This window comes from Spermophilus citellus, assembly GCF_964194105.1.
Source record: "Spermophilus citellus genome assembly, chromosome: 16".
NCBI classification, from domain to species: domain Eukaryota; kingdom Metazoa; phylum Chordata; class Mammalia; order Rodentia; family Sciuridae; genus Spermophilus; species Spermophilus citellus.
Window position 1 is genome coordinate 20,571,432 of NC_138196.1, and position 15,924 is coordinate 20,587,355.

Consider the following 15,924-nt stretch of genomic DNA (forward strand, 5'->3'; position numbering starts at 1 on the left):
CAATCCCACTTGGCTCACCAAATTTCGTTCTTCTAGGTTAAACCGTTCGTTGGCAGTAACAGTTTTAATTTTTAGGTTTCACTCTGTTTTCGCCTATATGGATACATGTAGTTGGAACTCTAAATCCAACACGGTTTGTGCTAGCTCTTTGAAAATTGACATAATAAAGTAGTTCCAAGTTCTATCTCTATGGTTTGTTTCCTATTGATGTAGCCCTAAGCAGAGACTGGCGCAAATCACTTTAATGGAAAGGGGTTGCCAAGCTTCCAAAAAACTACGAGTTTCCTGAAATCTCACCACACATTTTTTCACCCAATCTTGATTACACTTTCAGGTAATGATCAGTACACCTATCCCACTTGGCTCACCAAATTTCGTTCTTCTAGGTTAAACCGTTCGTTGGCAGTAACTGTTTTAATTTTTAGGTTTCACTCTGTTTTCGCCTATATGGATACATGCAGTTGGAACTCTAAATCCAACACGGTTTGTGCTAGCTCTTTGAAAGTTGACACAATAAAGTAGTTCCAAGTACTATCTCTATGGTTTGTTTCCTATTGATGTAGCCCTAAGTAGAGACTGGCGCAAATCAGTTTCATGGAAAGGGGTTGCCAAGCTTCCAAAAAACTTCGAGTTTCCTGAAATCTCAGCACACATTTTTTCACCCAATCTTCATGACACTTTCAGGAAATGATCAGTACCCCAATCCCACTTGGCTCACCAAATTTCGTTCTTCTAGGTTAAACCGTTCGTTGGCAGTAACAGTTTTAATTTTTAGGTTTCACTCTGTTTTCGCCTATATGGATACATGTAGTTGGAACTCTAAATCCAACAAGGTTTGTGCTAGCTCTTTGAAAATTGACACAATAAAGTAGTTCCAAGTTCTGTCTCTACGGTTTGTTTCCTATTGATGTAGCCCTAAGCAGAGACTGGCGCAAATCACTTTTATGGAAAGGGGTTGCCAAGCTTCCAAAAATCTACGAGTTTCCTGAAATCTCAGCACATATTTTTTCACCCAATCTTCATTACACTTTCAGGTAATGATCAGTACCCCAATCCCACTTGGCTCACCAAATTTCGTTCTTCTAGGTTAAACCGTTCGTTGGCAGTAACAGTTTTAATTTTTAGGTTTCACTCTGTTTTCGCCTATATGGATACATGTAGTTGGAACTCTAAATCCAACACGGTTTGTGCTAGCTCTTTGAAAATTGACATAATAAAGTAGTTCCAAGTTCTATCTCTATGGTTTGTTTCCTATTGATGTAGCCCTAAGCAGAGACTGGCGCAAATCACTTTTATGGAAAGGGGTTGCCAAGCTTCCAAAAAACTACGAGTTTCCTGAAATCTCAGCACATATTTTTTCACCCAATCTTCATTACACTTTCAGGTAATGATCAGTACCCAATCCCACTGGGCTCACCAAATTTCGTTCTTCTAGGTTAAACCGTTCGTTGGCAGTAACAGTTTTAATTTTTAGGTTTCACTCTGTTTTCTCCTATATGGATACATGTAGTTGGAACTCTAAATCAAAGACGGTTTAAGCTAGCTGTTTGAAACTTGACACAATAAAGTAGTTCCAAGTTCTATCTCTATGGTTTGTTTCCTATTGATGTAGCCCTAAGCAGAGACTGGCGCAAATCACTTTCATGGAAAGGGGTTGCCAATCTTCCAAAAAACTACGAGTTTCCTGAAATCTCAGCACAAATTTTTTCACCCAATCTTGATGACACTTTCAGGTAATGTTCAGTACCCCAATCCCACTTGGCTCAAAAAATTTCGTTCTTCTAGGTTAAACCGTTCATTGGCAGTAACAGTTTTAATTTTTAGGTTTCACTCTGTTTTCCCCTATATGGATACATGTAGTTGGAACTCTAACTCCAACACGGTTTGTGCTAGCTCTTTGAAAATTGACACAATAAAGTAGTGCCAAGTTCTATCTCTATGGTTTGTTTCCTATTGATGTAGCCCTAAGCAGAGACTGGCGCAAATCACTTTTATGGAAAGGGTTGCCAAGCTTCCAAAAATCTACGAGTTTCCTGAATTCTCAGCACATATTTTTTCACCCAATCTTCATTACACTTTCAGGTAATGATCAGTACCCCAATCCTACTTGGCTCACCAAATTTCGTTCTTCTAGGTTAAACCGTTCGTTGGCAGTAACAGTTTAATTTTTAGGTTTCACTCTGTTTTCGCCTATATGGATACATGTAGTTGGAAATCTAAATCAAACACGGTTTGTGCTAGGTCTTTGAAACTTGACACAATAAATAGTTCCAAGTTCTATCTCTATGGTTTGTTTCCTAATGATGTAGCCCTAAGCAGAGACTGGCGCAAATCACTTTCATGGAAAGGGGTTGCCAAGCTTCCAAAAAAATACGAGTTTCCTGAAATCTCAGCACACATTTTTTCACCCAATTTTCATGACACTTTCAGGTAATGATCAGTACCCCAATCCCACTTGGCTCACCAAATTTCGTTCTTCTAGGTTAAACCGTTCGTTGGCAGTAACAGTTTTAATTTTTAGGTTTCACTCTGTTTTCGCCTTTTGGATACATGTAGTTGGAACTCTAAATCAAACACGGTTTGTGCTAACTCTCTGAAACTTGACACAATAAAGTATTTCCAAGTTCTATCTCTATGGTTTGTTTCCTATTGATGTAGCCCTAAGCAGAGACTGGCGCAATCACTTACATGGAAAGGAGTTGCGAAGCTTTCAAAAAACTACGAGTTTCCTGAAATCTCAGCACACATTTTTTCACCCAGTCTTGATGACACTTTCAGGTAATGATCAGTACCCCAATCCCACTTGGCTCACCAAATTTCGTTCTTCTAGGTTAAACCGTTCGTTGGCAGTAAGAGTTTTAATTTTTAGGTTTCACTCTGTTTTCGCCTATATGGATACATGTAGTTGGAACTCTAAATCCAACACGGTTAGTGCTAGCTCTTTCAAACTTGACACAATAAAGTAGTTCCAAGTTCTATCTCTATGGTTTCTTTCCTATTGATGTAGCGCTAAGCAGAGACTGGCGCGAATCACTTTCATGGAAAGGGGTTCCTAAGCTTCCAAAAAACTACTAGTTTCCTGAAATCTAAGCACACATTTTTTCACCCAATCTTGATGATAATTTCAGGTAACGATCAGTACCCCAATCCCACTTGGCTCACCAAATTTCGTTCTTCTAGGTTAAACCGTTCGTTGGCAGTAACAGTTTTAAATTTTAGGTTTCACTCTGATTTCGCCTATATGGATACATGTAGTTGGAACTCTAAATCAAACACGGTTTGTGCTAGATCTTTGAAACTTGACACAATAAAGTAGTTCCAAGTTCTATCTCTATGGTTTGTTTCCTGTTGATGTAGCCCTAAGCAGAGACTGGCGCAAATCACTTTCATGGAAAGGGGTTGCCAAGCTTCCAAAAAACTACCAGTTTCCTGAAATCTCACCACACATTTTTTCACCCAATTTTCATGACACTTTCAGGTAATGATCAGTACCCCAATCCCACTTGGCTCACCAAATTTCGTTCTTCTTGCTTAAACCGTTCGTTGGCAGTAACAGTTTTAATTTTTAGGTTTCACTCTGTTTTCGCCTGTATGGATACATGTAGTTGGAACTCTCAATCAAACACGGTTTGTGCTAGCTCTTTGAAACATGACACAATAAAGTAGTTCCAAGTTCTATCTCTATGATTTGTTTCCTATTGATGTAGCCCTAAGCAGAGACTGGCGCAAATCACTTTAATGGAAAGGGGTTGCCAAGCTTCCAAAAAACTACGAGTTTCCTGAAATCTCAGCACACATTTTTTCACCCAATCTTGATGACACTTTCAGGTAATGATCAGTACGCCTATCCCACTTGACTCACCAAATTTCGTTCTTCTAGGTTAAACCGTTCGTTGGCAGTAAGTGTTTTAATTTTTAGGTTTCACTCTGTTTTCGCCTATATGGATACATGTAGTTGGAACTCTAAATCCAACACGGTTTGTGCTAGCTCTTTGAAAGTTGACACAATAAAGTAGTTCCAAGTTCTATCTCTATGGTTTGTTTCCTATTGATGTAGCCCTAAGCAGAGACTGGCGCAAATCACTTTCATGGAAAGGGGTTGCCAAGCTTCCAAAAAACTACGAGTTTCCTGAAATCTCAGCACACATTTTTTCACCCAATCTTCATGACACTTTCAGGTAATGATCAGTACCCCAATCCCACTTGGCTCGCCAAATTTCGTTCTTCTAGGTTAAACCGTTCATTGGCAGTAACAGTTTTAATTTTTAGGTTTCACTCTGTTTTCCCCTATATGGATACGTGTTGTTGGAACTCTAAATCCAACAGGTTTGTGCTAGCTCTTTGAAAATTGACACAATAAAGTAGTTCCAAGTTCTATCTCTACGGTTTGTTTCCTATTGATGTAGCCCTAAGCAGAGACTGGCGCAAATCACTTTTATGGAAAGGGGTTGCCAAGCTTCCAAAAATCTACGAGTTTCCTGAAATCTCAGCACATATTTTTTCACCTAATCTTCATTACACTTTCAGGTAATGATCAGTACCCCAATCCCACTGGGCTCACCAAATTTCGTTTTTCTAGGTTAAACCGTTCGTTGGCAGTAACACTTTTAAATTTTAGGTTTCACTCTGTTTTCTCCTATATGGATACATGTAGTTGGAACTCTAAATCCAACACGGTTTGTGCTAGCTCTTTGAAAATTGACACAATAATGTAGTTCCAAGTTCTATCTCTACGGTTTGTTTCCTATTGATGTAGCCCTAAGCAGAGACTGGCGCAAATCACTTTTATGGAAAGGGGTTGCCAAGCTTCCAAAAATCTACGAGTTTCCTGAAATCCCAGCACATATTTTCTCACCCAATCTTCATTACACTTTCAGGTAATGATCAGTACCCCAATCCCACTTGGCTCACCAAATTTCGTTCTTCTAGGTTAAACCGTTCGTTGGCAGTAACAGTTTTAATTTTTAGGTTTCACTCTGTTTTCGCCTATATGGATACATGTAGTTGGAACTCTAAATCCAACACGGTTTGTGCTAGCTCTTTGAAACTTGACACAATAAAGTAGTTCCAAGTTCTATCTCTATAGTTTGTTTCCTGTTGATGTAGCCCTAAGCAGAGACTGGCGCAAATCACTTTCATGGAAAGGGTTGCCAAGATTCCAAAAAAATACGAGTTTCTTGAAATCTCAGCACACATTTTTTCACCCAATATTAATGCACTTTCAGGTAATGATCAGAACCCCAATCCCAGTTGGCTCACCAAATTTCGTTCTTCTTGCTTAAACCGTTCGTTGGCAGTAACAGTTTTAATTTTTAGGTTTCACTCTGTTTTCGCCTGTATGGATACATGTATTTGGAACTCTCAATCAAACACGGTTTGTGCTACCTCTTTGAAACATGACACAATAAAGTAGTTCCAAGTTCTGTCTCTATGGTTTGTTTCCTATTGATGTAGCCCTAAGCAGAGACTGGCGCAAATCACTTTCATGGAAAGGGGTTGCCAAGCTTCCAAAAAACTACGAGTTTCCTGAAATCTCAGCACACATTTTTTCACCCAATCTTGATGACACTTTCAGGTAATGATCAGTACGCCTATCCCACTTGGCTCACCAAATTTCGTTCTTCTAGGTTAAACCGTTCGTTGGCAGTAACTGTTTTAATTTTTAGGTTTCACTCTGTTTTCGCCTATATGGATACATGTAGTTGGAACTCTAAATCCAACACGGTTTGTGCTAGCTCTTTGAAAGTTGACACAATAAAGTAGTTCCAAGTTCTATCTCTATGGTTTGTTTCCTATTGATGTAGCCCTAAGCAGAGACTGGCGCAAATCACTTTCATGGAAAGGGGTTGCCAAGCTTCCAAAAAACTACGAGTTTCCTGAAATCTCAGCACACATTTTTTCACCCAATCTTCATGACACTTTCAGGTAATGATCAGTACCCCAATCCCACTTGGCTCACCAAATTTCGTTCTTCTAGGTTAAACCGTTCGTTGGCAGTAACAGTTTTAATTTTAGTTTTCACTCTGTTTTCGCCTACATGGATACCTGTATTTGGAACTCTAAATCAAAGACGGTTTGTGCTAGCTCTTTGAAACTTCACACAATAACGTAGTTCCAAGTTCTATCTCTATGGTTTGTTTCCTATTGATGTAGCCCTAAGCAGAGACTGGCGCAAATCACTTTCATGGAAAGTGATTGCCAAGCTTCCAAAAAACTACGAGTTTCCTGAAATCTCAGCACACATTTTTTCACCCAATCTGGATCCCACTTTCAGGTAATGATCAGTACCCCAATCCCACTTGGCTCACCAAATTTCGTTCTTCTAGTTTAAACCGTTCGTTGGCAGTAACAGTTTTAATTTTTAGGTTTCACTCTGTTTTCGCCTATATGGATACATGTAGTTGGAACTCTAAATCCAACACCGTTTGTGCTAGCTCTTTGAAACTTGAAACAATAAAGTAGTTGCAATTTCTATCTCTATGGTTTGTTTTCTATTGATGTAGCCCTGAGCAGAGACCTGCACATATCACTTTCATGGAAAGGGGTTGCCAAGCTTCCAAAAACTACGAGTTTCCTGAAATCTCAGCACACATTTTTACACCCAATCTTGATGACAATTTCAGGTAATGATCAGGACCCCAATCCCACTTGGCTCACCAAATTTCGTTCTTCTAGGTTAAAACGTTCGTTGGCAGTAACAGTTTTAATTTTTAGGTTTCACTCTGTTTTCTGCTATATGGATACATGTAGTTGGAACTCTAAATCAAACACGGTTTTTGCTAGCTCTTTGAAACTTGACATAATGAAGGAGATCCAAGTTCTATCTCTTTGGATTGTTTCCTATTGATATAGCCCTAAGGAGAGACTGGCGCAAATCACTTTCATGGAAAGGGGTTGCCAAGCTTCCAAAAAACTACGAGTTTCCTGAAATCTCAGTACACCTTTTTTCACCCAATCTTGATGACACTTTCAGGTAATGATCAGTACCCCAATCCAACTTGGCTCACCAAATTTCGTTCTTCTAGGTTAAACCGGTCACTGGCAGTAACAGTTTTAATTTTTAGGTTTCACTCTGTTTTCGCCTATATGGATACATGTAGTTGGAACTCTAAATCCAACACGGTTAGTGCTAGCTCTTTGAAACTTGACACAATAAAGTAGTTCCAAGTTCTATCTCTATGGTTTCTTTCCTATTGATGTAGCGCTAAGCAGAGACTGGCGCAAATCACTTTTATGGAAAGGGGTTGCCAAGCTTCCAAAAAACTACGAGTTTCCTGAAATCTCACCACAAATTTTTTCACCCAATCTTGATTACACTTTCAGGTAATGATCAGTACCCCAATCCCAGTTGGCTCACAAAATTTCGTTCTTCTTGCTTAAACCGTTCGTTGGCAGTAACAGTTTTAATTTTTAGGTTTCACTCTGTTTTCGCCTGTATGGATACATGTAGTTGGAACTCTCAATCAAACACGGTTTGTGCTAGCTCTTTGAAACATGACACAATAAAGTAGTTCCAAGTTCTATCTCTATGGTTTGTTTCCTATTGATGTAGCCCTAAGCAGAGACTGGCGCAAATCACTTTCATGGAAAGGGGTTGCCAAGCTTCCAAAAAACTACGAGTTTCCTGAAATCTCAGCACACATTTTTTCACCCAATCTTCATGACACTTTCAGGTAATGATCAGTACCCCAATCCCACTTGGCTCGCCAAATTTCGTTCTTCTAGGTTAAACCGTTCATTGGCAGTAACAGTTTTAATTTTTAGGTTTCACTCTGTTTTCCCCTATATGGATACATGTAGTTGGAACTCTAAATCCAACAGGTTTGTGCTAGCTCTTTGAAAATTGACACAATAAAGTAGTTCCAAGTTCTATCTCTACGGTTTGTTTCCTATTGATGTAGCCCTAAGCAGAGACTGGCGCAAATCACTTTTATGGAAAGGGGTTGCCAAGCTTCCAAAAATCTACGAGTTTCCTGAAATCTCAGCACATATTTTTTCACCCAATCTTCATTACACTTTCAGGTAATGATCAGTACCCCAATCCCACTGGGCTCACCAAATTTCGTTTTTCTAGACTAAACCGTTCGTTGGCAGTAACACTTTTAAATTTTATGTTTCACTCTGTTTTCTCCTATATGGATACATGTAGTTGGAACTCTAAATCCAACACGGTTTGTGCTAGCTCTTTGAAAATTGACACAATAAAGTAGTTCCAAGTTCTATCTCTACGGTTTGTTTCCTATTGATGTAGCCCTAAGCAGAGACTGGCGCAAATCACTTTTATGGAAAGGGGTTGCCAAGCTTCCAAAAATCTACGAGTTTCCTGAAATCTCAGCACATATTTTTTCACCCAATCTTCATTACACTTTCAGGTAATGATCAGTACCCCAATCCCACTTGGCTCACCAAATTTCGTTCTTCTAGGTTAAACCGTTCGTTGGCAGTAACAGTTTTAATTTTTAGGTTTCACTCTGTTTTCGCCTATATGGATACATGTAGTTGGAACTCTAAATCAAACACGGTTTGTGCTAGCTCTTTGAAACTTAACACAATAAAGTAGTTCCAAGTTCTATCTCTATGGTTTGTTTCCTATTGATGTAGCCCTAAGCAGACTGGCGCAAATCACTTTCATGGAAAGGGGTTGCCAAGATTCCAAAAAAATACGAGTTTCCTGAAATCTCAGCACACATTTTTTCACCCAATTTTAATGCACTTTCAGGTAATGATCAGAACCCCAATCCCAGTTGGCTCACCAAATTTCGTTCTTCTTGCTTAAACCGTTCGTTGGCAGTAACAGTTTTAATTTTTAGGTTTCACTCTGTTTCGCCTGTATGGATACATGTAGTTGGAACTCTCAATCAAACACGGTTTGTGCTAGCTCTTTGAAACATGACACAATAAAGTAGTTCCAAGTTCTATCTCTATGGTTTGTTTCCTATTGATGTAGCCCTAAGCAGAGACTGGCGCAAATCACTTTCATGGAAAGGGGTTGCCAAACTTCCAAAAAACTACCGGTTTCCTGAAATCTCACCACACATTTTTTCACCCAATTTTGATGACACTTTCAGGTAATGATCAGTACCCCAATCCCACTTGGCTCACCAAATTTCGTTCTTCTAGGTTAAACCGTTCGTTGGCAGTAACAGTTTTAATTTTAGTTTTCACTCTGTTTTCGCCTATATGGATACATGTATTTGGAACTCTAAATCAAACACGGTTTTTGCTAGCTCTTTGAAACTTGACACAATAAAGTAGTTCCAAGTTCTATCTCTATGGTTTGTTTCCTATTGATGTAGCCCTAAGCAGAGACTGGCGCAAATCACTTTCATGGAAAGGGGTTGCCAAGCTTCCAAAAAAATACGAGTTCCCTGAAATCTCAGCACACATTTTTTCACCCAATCTTGATGAAAATTTCAGGTAATGATCAGTACCCCAATCCCACTGGGCTCACCAAATTTCGTTCTTCTAGGTTAAACCGTTCGTTGGCAGTAACAGTTTTAATTTTTAGGTTTCACTCTGTTTTCGCCTAAATGGATACATGTAGTTGGAACTCTAAATCCAACACCGTTTGTGCTAGCTCTTTGAACCTTGACACAATAAAGTAGTTGCAATTTCTATCTCTATGTTTTGTTTCCTATTGATGTAGCCCTAAGCAGAGACTGGCGCAAATCACTTTCATGGAAAGGGGTTGCCAAGCTTCCAAAAAACTACGAGTTACCTGAAATCTCAGCACACATTTTTTCACCCAATCTTGATGACACTTTCAGGTAATGATCAGTACCCCATTCCCACTTGGCTCACCAAATTTCGTTCTTCTAGGTTAAACCATTCGTTGGCAGTAACAGTTTAAATTTTTAGGTTTCACTCTATTTTCGCCTATATGGATACATGTAGTTGGAACTCTAAATCAAAGACGGTTTGTGCTAGCTCTTTGAAACTTCACACAACAACGTAGTTCCAAGTTCTATTACTATGGTTTGTTTCCTATTGATGTAGCCCTAAGCAGAGACTGGCGCAAATCACTTTCATGGAAAGTGGTTGCCAAGCTTCCAAAAAACTACTAGTTTCCTGAAATCTCAGCACACATTTTTACACCCAATATGGATCACACTTTCAGGTAATGATCAGTACCCCAATCCCACTTGGCTCACCAAATTTCGTTCTTCTAGTTTAAACCGTTCGTTGGCAGTAACAGTTTTAATTTTTAGGTTTCACTCTGTTTTCGCCTATATGGATACATGTAGTTGGAACTCTAAATCCAACACCGGTTGTGCTAGCTCTTTGAAACTTGACACAATAAAGTAGTTCCAAGTTCTATCTCTATGGTTTGTTTCCTATTGATGTAGCCCTAAGCAGAGACTGGTGCAAATCACTTTCATGGAACGGGGTTGCCAAGCTTCCAAAAAACTACGAGTTTCCTGAAATCTCAGCACACATTTTTTCACCCAATCTTGATGAAATTTTCAGGTAATGATCAGTACCCCAATCCCACTGGGCTCACCAAATTTCGTTCTTCTAGGTTAAACCGTTCGTTGGCAGTAACAGTTTTAATTTTTAGGTTTCACTCTGTTTTCGCCTATATGGATACATGTAGTTGGAACTCTAAATCCAACACCGTTTGTGCTAGCTCTTTGAACCTTGACACAATAAAGTAGTTCCAAGTTCTATCTCTATGTTTTGTTTCCTATTGATGTAGCCCTAAGCAGAGACTGGCGCAAATCACTTTCATGGAAAGGGGTTGCCAAGCTTCCAAAAAACTACGAGTTTCCTGAAATCTCAGCACACATTTTTTCACCCAATCTTGATGACACTTTCAGGTAATGATCAGTACCCCATTCCCACTTGGCTCACCAAATTTCGTTCTTCTAGGTTAAACCGTTCGTTGGCAGTAACAGTTTAAATTTTTAGGTTTCACTCTGTTTTCGCCTATATGGATACATGTAGTTGGAACTCTAAATCAAAGACGGTTTGTGCTAGCTCTTTGAAACTTCACACAACAACGTAGTTCCAAGTTCTATTTCTATGGTTTGTTTCCTATTGATGTAGCCCTAAGCAGAGACTGGCGCAAATCACTTTCATGGAAAGTGGTTGCCAAGCTTCCAAAAAACTACTAGTTTCCTGAAATCTCAGCACACATTTTTACACCCAATCTGGATCACACTTTCAGGTAATGATCAGTACCCCAATCCCACTTGGCTCACCAAATTTCGTTCTTCTAGTTTAAACCGTTCGTTGGCAGTAACAGTTTTAATTTTTAGGTTTCACTCTGTTTTCGCCTATATGGATACATGTAGTTGGAACTCTAAATCCAACACCGGTTGTGCTAGCTCTTTGAAACTTGACACAATAAAGTAGTTCCAAGTTCTATCTCTATGGTTTGTTTCCTATTGATGTAGCCCTAAGCAGAGACTGGCGCAAATCACTTTCATGGAAAGGGGTTGCCAAGCTTCCAAAAAACTACGAGTTTCCTGAAATCTCAGCACATATTTTTTCACCCAATCTTGATGAAAATTTCAGGTAATGATCAGTACCCCAATCCCACTGGGCTCAAAAAATTTCGTTCTTCTAGGTTAAACCGTTCGTTGGCAGTAACAGTTTTAATTTTTAGGTTTCACTCTGTTTTCGCCTATATGGATACATGTAGTTGGAACTCTAAATCCAACACCGTTTGTGCTAGCTCTTTGAACCTTGACACAATAAAGTAGTTGCAATTTCTATCTCTATGTTTTGTTTCCTATTGATGTAGCCCTAAGCAGAGACTGGCGCAAATCACTTTCATGGAAAGGGGTTGCCAAGCTTCCAAAAAACTACGAGTTTCCTGAAATCTCAGCACACATTTTTTCACCCAATCTTGATGACACTTTCAGGTAATGATCAGTACCCCATTCCCACTTGGCTCACCAAATTTCGTTCTTCTAGGTTAAACCGTTCGTTGGCAGTAACAGTTTAAATTTTTAGGTTTCACTCTGTTTTCGCCTATATGGATACATGTAGTTGGAACTCTAAATCAAAGACGGTTTGTGCTACCTCTTTGAAACTTCACACAACAACGTAGTTCCAAGTTCTATTTCTATGGTTTGTTTCCTATTGATGTAGCCCTAAGCAGAGAATGGCGCAAATCACTTTCATGGAAAGTGGTTGCCAAGCTTCCAAAAAACTACTAGTTTCCTGAAATCTCAGCACACATTTTTACACCCAATCTGGATCACACTTTCAGGTAATGATCAGTACCCCAATCCCACTTGGCTCACCAAATTTCGTTCTTCTAGTTTAAACCGTTCGTTGGCAGTAACAGTTTTAATTTTTAGGTTTCACTCTGTTTTCGCCTATATGGATACATGTAGTTGGAACTCTAAATCCAACACCGGTTGTGCTAGCTCTTTGAAACTTGACACAATAAAGTAGTTCCAAGTTCTATCTCTATGGTTTGTTTCCTATTGATGTAGCCCTAAGCAGAGACTGGCGCAAATCACTTTCATGGAAAGGGGTTGCCAAGCTTCCAAAAAACTACGAGTTTCCTGAAATCTCAGCACACATTTTTTCACCCAATCTTGATGAAAATTTCAGGTAATGATCAGTACCCCAATCCCACTGGGCTCACCAAATTTCATTCTTCTAGGTTAAACCGTTCGTTGGCAGTAACAGTTTTAATTTTTAGGTTTCACTCTGTTTTCGCCTATATGGATACATGTAGTTGGAACTCTAAATCCAACACCGTTTGTGCTAGCTCTTTGAACCTTGACACAATAAAGTAGTTGCAATTTCTATCTCTATGTTTTGTTTCCTATTGATGTAGCCCTAAGCAGAGACTGGCGCAAATCACTTTCATGGAAAGGGGTTGCCAAGCTTCCAAAAAACTATGAGTTTCCTGAAATCTCAGCACACATTTTTTCACCCAATCTTGATGACACTTTCAGGTAATGATCAGTACCCCATTCCCACTTGGCTCACCAAATTTCGTTCTTCTAGGTTAAACCGTTCGTTGGCAGTAACAGTTTAAATTTTTAGGTTTCACTCTGTTTTCGCCTATATGGATACATGTAGTTGGAACTCTAAATCAAAGACGGTTTGTGCTACCTCTTTGAAACTTCACACAACAACGTAGTTCCAAGTTCTATTTCTATGGTTTGTTTCCTATTGATGTAGCCCTAAGCAGAGACTGGCGCAAATCACTTTCATGGAAAGTGGTTGCCAAGCTTCCAAAAAACTACTAGTTTCCTGAAATCTCAGCACACATTTTTACACCCAATATGGATCACACTTTCAGGTAATGATCAGTACCCCAATCCCACTTGGCTCACCAAAGTTCGTTCTTCTAGTTTAAACCGTTCGTTGGCAGTAACAGTTTTAATTTTTAGGTTTCACTCTGTTTTCGCCTATATGGATACATGTAGTTGGAACTCTAAATCCAACACCGGTTGTGCTAGCTCTTTGAAACTTGATACAATAAAGTAGTTGCAATTTCTATCTCTATGGTTTGTTTTCTATTGATGTAGCCCTAAGCAGAGACCTGCGCATATCACTTTCATGGAAAGGGGTTGCCAAGCTTCCAAAAAACTACTAGTTTCCTGAAATCTCAGCACACATTTTTACACCCAATCTTGATGACAATTTCAGGTAATGATCAGGACCCCAATCCCACTTGGCTCACCAAATTTTGTTCTTCTAGGTTAAACCGTTCGTTGCCAGTAACAGTTTTAATTTTTAGGTTTCACTCTGTTTTCTCCTATATGGATACATGTAGTTGGAACTCTAAATCAAAGACGGTTTGAGCTAGCTCTTTGAAACTTGACACAATAAAGTAGTTCCAAGTTCTATCTCTATGGTTTGTTTCCTATTGATGTAGCCCTAAGCAGAGACTGGCGCAAATCACTTTCATGGAAAGGGGTTGCCAAGCTTCCAAAAAACTACGAGTTTCCTGAAATCTCAGCACACATTTTTTCACCCAATCTTGATGACACTTTCAGGTAATGATCAGTACCCCAATCCCACTGGGCTCACCAAATTTCGTTCTTCTAGGTTAAACCGTTCGTTGGCAGTAACAGTTTTAATTTTTAGGTTTCACTCTGTTTTCGCCTATATGGATACATGTAGTTGGAACTCTAAATCCAACACCGTTTGTGCTAGCTCTTTGAACCTTGACACAATAAAGTAGTTGCAATTTCTATCTCTATGTTTTGTTTCCTATTGATGTAGCCCTAAGCAGAGACTGGCGCAAATCACTTTCATGGAAAGGGGTTGCCAAGCTTCCAAAAAACTACGAGTTTCCTGAAATCTCAGCACACATTTTTTCACCCAATCTTGATGACACTTTCAGGTAATGATCAGTACCCCATTCCCACTTGGCTCACCAAATTTCGTTCTTCTAGGTTAAACCGTTCGTTGGCAGTAACAGTTTAAATTTTTAGGTTTCACTCTGTTTTCGCCTATATGGATACATGTAGTTGGAACTCTAAATCAAAGACGGTTTGTGCTACCTCTTTGAAACTTCACACAACAACGTAGTTCCAAGTTCTATTTCTATGGTTTGTTTCCTATTGATGTAGCCCTAAGCAGAGACTGGCGCAAATCACTTTCATGGAAAGTGGTTGCCAAGCTTCCAAAAAACTACTAGTTTCCTGAAATCTCAGCACACATTTTTACACCCAATCTGGATCACACTTTCAGGTAATGATCAGTACCCCAATCCCACTTGGCTCACCAAATTTCGTTCTTCTAGTTTAAACCGTTCGTTGGCAGTAACAGTTTTAATTTTTAGGTTTCACTCTGTTTTCGCCTATATGGATACATGTAGTTGGAACTCTAAATCCAACACCGGTTGTGCTAGCTCTTTGAAACTTGACACAATAAAGTAGTTCCAAGTTCTATCTCTATGGTTTGTTTCCTATTGATGTAGCCCTAAGCAGAGACTGGCGCAAATCACTTTCATGGAAAGGGGTTGCCAAGCTTCCAAAAAACTACGAGTTCCCTGAAATCTCAGCACACATTTTTTCACCCAATCTTGATGAAAATTTCAGGTAATGATCAGTACCCCAATCCCACTGGGCTCACCAAATTTCGTTCTTCTAGGTTAAACCGTTCGTTGGCAGTAACAGTTTTAATTTTTAGGTTTCACTCTGTTTTCGCCTATATGGATACATGTAGTTGGAACTCTAAATCCAACACCGTTTGTGCTAGCTCTTTGAACCTTGACACAATAAAGTAGTTGCAATTTCTATCTCTATGTTTTGTTTCCTATTGATGTAGCCCTAAGCAGAGACTGGCGCAAATCACTTTCATGGAAAGGGGTTGCCAAGCTTCCAAAAAACTACGAGTTTCCTGAAATCTCAGCACACATTTTTTCACCCAATCTTGATGACACTTTCAGGTAATGATCAGTACCCCATTCCCACTTGGCTCACCAAATTTCGTTCTTCTAGGTTAAACCATTCGTTGGCAGTAACAGTTTAAATTTTTAGGTTTCACTCTGTTTTCGCCTATATGGATACATGTATTTGGAACTCTAAATCAAAGACTTTTTGTGCTAGCTCTTTGAAACTTCACACAACAACGTAGTTCCAAGTTCTATTTCTATGGTTTGTTTCCTATTGATGTAGCCCTAAGCAGAGACTGGCGCAAATCACTTTCATGGAAAGTGGTTGCCAAGCTTCCAAAAAACTACTAGTTTCCTGAAATCTCAGCACACATTTTTACACCCAATCTGGATCACACTTTCAGGTAATGATCAGTACCCCAATCCCACTTGGCTCACCAAATTTCGTTCTTCTAGTTTAAACCGTTCGTTGGCAGTAACAGTTTTAATTTTTAGGTTTCACTCTGTTTTCGCCTATATGGATACATGTAGTTGGAACTCTAAATCCAACACCGGTTGTGCTAGCTCTTTGAAACTTGATACAATAAAGTAGTTGCAATTTCTATCTCTAT